Source organism: Elephantulus edwardii, unplaced genomic scaffold (genome assembly GCF_000299155.1).
Source record: "Elephantulus edwardii isolate Elephantulus edwardi_28Jun2011 unplaced genomic scaffold, EleEdw1.0 scaffold00450, whole genome shotgun sequence".
In the NCBI taxonomy this organism is placed as follows: domain Eukaryota; kingdom Metazoa; phylum Chordata; class Mammalia; order Macroscelidea; family Macroscelididae; genus Elephantulus; species Elephantulus edwardii.
Window position 1 is genome coordinate 966,680 of NW_006400200.1, and position 6,929 is coordinate 973,608.

The window sequence follows — 6,929 nt, forward strand, 5'->3', positions numbered from 1 at the left end:
GATTATCTGCCTCTGAAACCCACCCAAGGCTAAGCTATGGGTTGGTTCCAACTCTACTGTATACAATAACAACAAAACTGTATGTACTTTTAAAATCACAGATTTGATGATGGAGTGTTGTAACTACGTGTACTATTGAGTCAGAACCACTTAATGTACACATCAAATAATGCCTTAGAATATCTATGCAAAAGCATTTATACCTCAGTGACACACTAGCTTTAATTGACCTTGCCTTCTATAATTTAAAATAAAAATATTAAGTTATTCAGACATTTATTTCTCTCCTGATTATGTTCCAATTCTTTGAAAATTCTATTATTATTATTGTAAAGGCCAAGGCAAACACTATTGCCATATAGTCAATTCTGACTTCTGTAAAATAGAGTCTAAGTGTTCCATAGAGTTTTGTAAAAGGAGTAGATGCAACATGGGATGACCTAGTCTGACTTCAAACCTCTTCATATAGGGAACCTGTCCCTATCAATAATATACTTGATACCAAACCAATAAATGCATAGTCATACATACCACCTCCCATGCTCCTGCACCTATTTTTATGAATCATTTGGTCCAATGTTAATTGAAAATTGATTCAGACTTAGGTCACAGTTATTTGATTCACTAGGAAAATAAGTTGGGGATGAGGGAGACAAAGGATAAAACATAGTGAAAATCTAGGTTTCGTGAACAGTAGCCCCAGGCCACACTAGCAGCAAGACACTATTTCTTAATTAGTTCAGACAGCTACTCCGTTAACAAATGGAAGTCTAGTTTCAGTTCATTAGTACCTCTGGTTTTTTCTATTGTCTAGCAAGCTTGGTCTCATAGCTGTTACATGAGAGTTTTTCATTCAGGAATCTAGAAGCAAACTTTTATTCCATCTCCAGGGTTCTGTCAGGCTACAATTTGCAACAGTCTCTTCACAAAGTGGAAAGTGGTTTGTTTTGTTTTGTTTTATTTTAAATATATTGGTCCCACAGTGGTTGCTGATTTGCAAGACCATGTGTTCACAATTGAGATAGTTGGAGACCATTCCCCTAGCAAGGGCTAATACACTTAATAGAAAAGCCATTTTTTGGAGTTCTAATCCCACAGGATCTCAAGGCTGTGTGTCTTTACAGTAGCAGGTAGTCATGTTTTGCTTAACAATTGGGCCTTAAAAAGAAAACTTAATTGTTAAACATTCTAACAAGAGCTTGATGGATCACAAGCAGCTAAAAGTCTTGCAAAAACAGAAAGATGTCTTATCTTTGATATTGCTAAGCAGATGTGGCCTGCTACATTATAATTTTAAGGTACAAACTACTAGTTTTCTGATATTGTTCTGGCAGGATTCCTGAAGTAATGCTAAAATCCTTCCAGGAAGTCAGGATATAAAGATGATTATACCAAGCTGTATTTTAAAGTAGTTACTTGGTTGTGTCAACATCTTAGATCTACAGAAAAAAAATACAAGTTATAAATTATCTAAAGTGAATTCTGAAATTCAATAACTGTACATAGGAGGTTAGTTCCTTATTTTTAACAGGAAGAATTAAAACATCTTATGTGTAATTTATATTTGTCCTTACATGGTACATTCAAAGACTCTGAAAAACCCACACAGGACAGAAGCATAAAAAATTGCTGTGGTGCCTTTTGCAGATTTCAGCAAGATCTTTCAAGGTAGAACCTATAATACTTAGCTGGTAAGTGCTGTGTTGCAAACTAGCATCTTTATGTTAGATGATGCAAAAATATTTTATTATTAATTTATTCATTAATAATGAGATATCATTTGTATTTATGCTCTGCTGGACATAAAATAATTCATCTGAACGTCCTGTAGTCTCCAATAATATTTAAACGCATTCAATATTCACTTGAAGTACACAGGAACTTGCATTTTAAGACCTTGTCAAAATTGGAATAAAGAGCATGAAACTCAATTTAAAGGATAAAAGGTGGAATGTTTGACCTTCTGGTTCTGATTAAAGTATTCTGCACTTGTATAATTTGACTATGCCTATAGCAATATATTTTATTACTTCAAAGGCTTATTTATAACTTGTCTGTAGCTGTGAAAAGCATGCGTGACTAAATGTTGGAAATTACAAATATATGCTAAAAGTTTAAAATGTTACCTTTCTAAATAAAAAAAAGATGATGTATGGTTTTTAATTTTAAATTATGATTATTGTGTTTGCTTTTAAGTTATAGAGTAATTGAAACTTTCAGAAGTTAACTTTTATTTAACAGCAATAATTCTCACCTACTGGACATCATTTGGAGAGTGGTTGCTGCTATCAACTATTGGTATTACTCATCGAGGCCTCTTCTCTCCGAGCCTCTATAATATATTTGCATCAAAGTTTTTAAATTTTTTTAAAAGAATTGCAATCATAATAATTTTTTTATACATATAAAAAAGAAGAACCTTCATATTTTTAACTACAAGATATTTAGAATAAAAAATAAAATTTATGAAAATGTGAAGTGTCTATTGTGAAGAACTATTATATGAGGGTATCAATCATATATTACATTCAAGGAGGATCTATGTATTTAATAAGTACAATGATACTTCTTCATAACTGAACATTTGACTATGTAGGATATAATAAATTGTTTATGTAATGATTATTCAATACCCTTATTCTATTCATTTTTTCTGCTTATCTGTGTAACTGCTTGAAAACCAATTATAAATCCAACTATTATATTTTCTTGTGTATATTTCACATTATGATTAGTCATAAAAATAGCATATTCATTTGGAATATTAGAAGCAGGAGTGGCATCTACTTTGTAAACAACATGCCTCTGGAAACTATGAAATTTGAGAAATGATTGTTAACAAAAGGCTTCAGGTCTTTTGTTCATAGAGTCGCTATGAATTGTGCTCGACTCAATGGCAATCAGCAACAATAAAGACAACAAAAAGTTTGTACTAATTCAAGAGCTGAAAAAATAATATTATCTTATCAAAATGAATATTTAAAAATTAAAGAAGGTTTTAGACTATAAATCACTTCAAACAGGAATAACTTTATTTTAATATTATTAAAAGTCTGTTTGTGCGATGATGATAAGTAACGATTAAGTAAAAAAGTCAAAATCAGTGTTATGGAGTTAGAACCAACTCATAGCTGAGGTATCCAGTGGGTTTTCAAAGACTATATAAATCACCTAGGGGGAAATTGCCCTTCTTTCTCCCATGGAACAACTAGTGGGTTTGGACTGCCTGCCTTTAGGTTGGCAGTGCAACTCCTTACCCACTAGTTCATGTGAAAATGTAATACTCTATGATATAGATGCACACACAGGGAGAGGGGAATAGGACAATGGATTTTAGCAAAAGATGATTCTGTTAATGTGGAAAAAAGATTCTGCACCTAAATCAGAATTGATCAATAGAATTGATCAGGACTCACAGTGACCTTCCAAAAGGTTTGACTCTACAAAACTTAATGAAACAACACTATTTATCTTACTTTCATGGATCAGCTGGTGAATTTGAATCAACAGAAACATACAGCTTTTTGGTTAGCAGCACCACATGCCTTAGAGTTCTACTTACTTTTGAATATGTATTGCATCTTGACCATATTTGTGCTTTTTCCAAATATATTTAACAAAAATATACAAAGAACAAGAAATCATATAAATGAGGGTTGAATATGCTATCACATATTATAAGTAATGACCTTATGTAATTATTTCCAGAAAAAAAAATTCACAGGTGCTATCAGAAAATTACTAGGGAGCACTGGCAGTTAATTGGTGAATCAGTTCTGATGCAATGGTGCATCCTAGAAACAGTAGAAAATGATTAAATTATCTTTGGAAAGGATACACTAATCTCTTTAGAAACAAATTTCAGTATTTCAAAACTCTTTGTTTTAGTCAATATGTGGAAAAATTGAACAAAAATGAACAAAAAGACAAAGTATACAATTCATGTGAAGCAGAGGTGAAGTAACAAGCCAAAACCATTCAAAAGTTTGGTGATAACTGATGCTAACATCTAGGAGAATAGAATACAAGTCCAGTGGAAAGCATCACTGATGGCATAATGTGTCTTGTGTTGGGTTACTAGCTGAAAAGCCAGCAATTTAAGTCCACAAGTTGTTTGATATGGGGAAAAGTAGGGCAGTCAGCTTCTGTTAAGATTTACTGCCTCAGAAACATGAATCAACATGAGTGGTAATAGACTGACAGCATTGGTTTTGGGCTTTTTATTAGATGAAATCTGATGATTTAGGTAGAGTACAAATCTTTTTCTTTTTTTCTTAAATGTGGTAAAAGCAAAACTACTTACTTCAAGGTTTTGTTAATATCTGTCATGGCAGTGAGTAAAACACTCTGATAAAAGTGGAAAACAAAAGCTTTTATTTAATGTAAGATTAGAAAAATTTATCTGGGCAATACAATGTAATGTAAGATTTTGAAGTGTTCGAATGTTTTGAGAAAGGTGAGTTTGTATACAAGAAAGGGAGAATGATCACAGTTGGTGGTCTTGAGATGAATGTAATTACTAGATAAAGTTTTTGTTGTTGTTATGTGCCATAGAGTCACTTGCGACTCATAGCGACCCTATGTATAACAGCGCTAATCTCTGCTCTGTCCTGTGCCAATTGCACTTTCTCAGATACATCCGTCCAAATTACCCGTCATTGAATCAATCCACCTCATAGAGGGTCTTCCCTTCCTCCGCAGTCCCTCCACCCTCCCAAACATGATGTCCCTCTCCAAGGACCGGTCTCTACTTACAACATGTCCAAAATACATCAGACAAAGCCTCAGGATCCTTGCCTCCAAGGAAAAGCCTGGTTTAAACCTCTCTAGAATGAATCTGTTTGTTTCCTTAGCAGTCCATGGTACCCTCAATGCTCTTCTCCAGCACCACAGCTCAAAGGCATCAATTCTTCTATCCTGCCTAGTCGTTGTCCAACTCTCTGACGCATAATAAGTGATTGCAAAGACCATGGCCTGTATCAGATGCACCTTAGTCTCCGAAGAGACACCATTGCTCTTCAGTACTTTGGAAAGGTCTCTAACAGCAGACTTTCCCATGGCAATAGTTCTTTTAATTTCCTTGCTGCTGGTGCTGGTGCCAAAAGTGTTGACTGTTAACAAATTCAATCTCTTCATCATCCATCCTGATGCTGTCAATTGGTCCAGTGGTGAGAATCTTTGTCTTCTTGACATTGAGTCTCAATCCATACTGAAGGCTGCAGTCCTTGACCCTCTGCACCAAGCATTTCAGGTCCTCCTCAGTTTCAGTAAGCAGGGTTGTGTCATCTGCATAATCCAGATTGTTGCTAGATCTTCCACCAATCCTGACACCACAATAGAGCCCAGGCTCTCGGATAATCTGTTCTGCATACAGGTTGAAAAGGTATGGAGACAGGACACATCCCTGCTGTACGCCCATCCCTATTTTGAACCATGCACTGTTACTCTGCTCTGTTCTGATGACTGCCTCTTGGTCCAAGTATAGGTTTTGCATTAGCATGATCAAGTGTTCTGGGATTCATATTCAGAGTCAGCCACAGTTTGTTATGATCCACACAGTCAAACACCTTTGCATAATCAATGAAACACAGATAGACATTCCTCTGGTATTCCCTGCTTTCAGCTAAGATCCATCTAACATTAACTACAATATCCCTAGTACCACGACCCCTTCTGAACCCAGCCTGGACTTCTGGCAGTTCTCTGCTGATGTGCTGTTCCTGTCGCTTTTGGATAGTCTTCAGTAGAATCTTGCTAGCATGTGAAATCAATGAGATTGTTCTATAGTTTCCACCATCTGTTGGGTCACCTTTTTTGGAATGGGAACAAATATAGATAGATCTCTTCCAATCAGTTGGCCGAGTGGTTATTCTCCAGATTTCCTGGCACAACTTGGTGAGCACCTCCAGGGCAGCATCTGTTAGCTGAAATATGTCAATTGGTATACCATCTATTCCTGGGGCCTTATGTTTTGCTATTTCCTTCAAAGCAGCCTGAACTTCTTTCTTCATTACCATAGGCTCTTGCTCAGATGTTGTTTCATTAAATTCTTCTGTGTCTGCCAATTCCTTTTGATACAGTAACTCAGTATACTCATTCCATCTTCTTTTAATATTTCCTGGATCATTTAATATTCTGCCTAAAGCATCCTTGATCATAGCAACTCAAGGTTTGAATTTGTTCTTCAGTTCCTTGAGCTTCAGAAATGCGGAGCGAGTTCAGCCCTTACTTTTTACCTTGTTGAGAAAATTCTCTTCTATTCCAGTTTTGCTTAGAGTCTTAATTAAGAAGGAGTGTTAGATTTTGTCAAATGTCTTTTCTGCATCAATTGATAAGATTATATGGTTCTTGCTGTTTACTTTGTTGATATGGTGAATTATGTTAATTATTATGTTGAACCATCTGTGCATATCTGATATATATTCTACTTGGTCACAATTAATTATTATTTTTTAATATTCTGTTGAATTCTTAATGACTAGCAATTTTGCCTTCATGAAAGATATTGGTCTTTAGTTTTCTGTTTTGGCAGGCTCTTTGCCTGGTTTTGATATTAGAGTTATACTTGCTTCATAGAATGAATCTGAGAGTGTGCCTTCTTTTTCTATTTTTTGAATAATTTAAGGAAAATTGATGATATATCGTCTCTAAATGTTTGGTATGGCCATGAAGCCACCTAGTTCACCATATTTTTTTTTTTGGTGAGGCAGCCTTTTTATGATCTACTCAATTTTGCATATGTTTAAGTCTCTACGTCTGTCATATGAAATGGGTAAGGCAGGAGTTTTAAGAAATTTTTCATTTTTCTCTGGGTCTTAAAATTTATAAAGAAATGTGAATTTTAGTGTAAGTGTAGCTTTTCTCAATACTCTGATATAGAATTAATTTCATCTGGTCTGTTGTGTAATCACCTCTATCATTTACTAAAC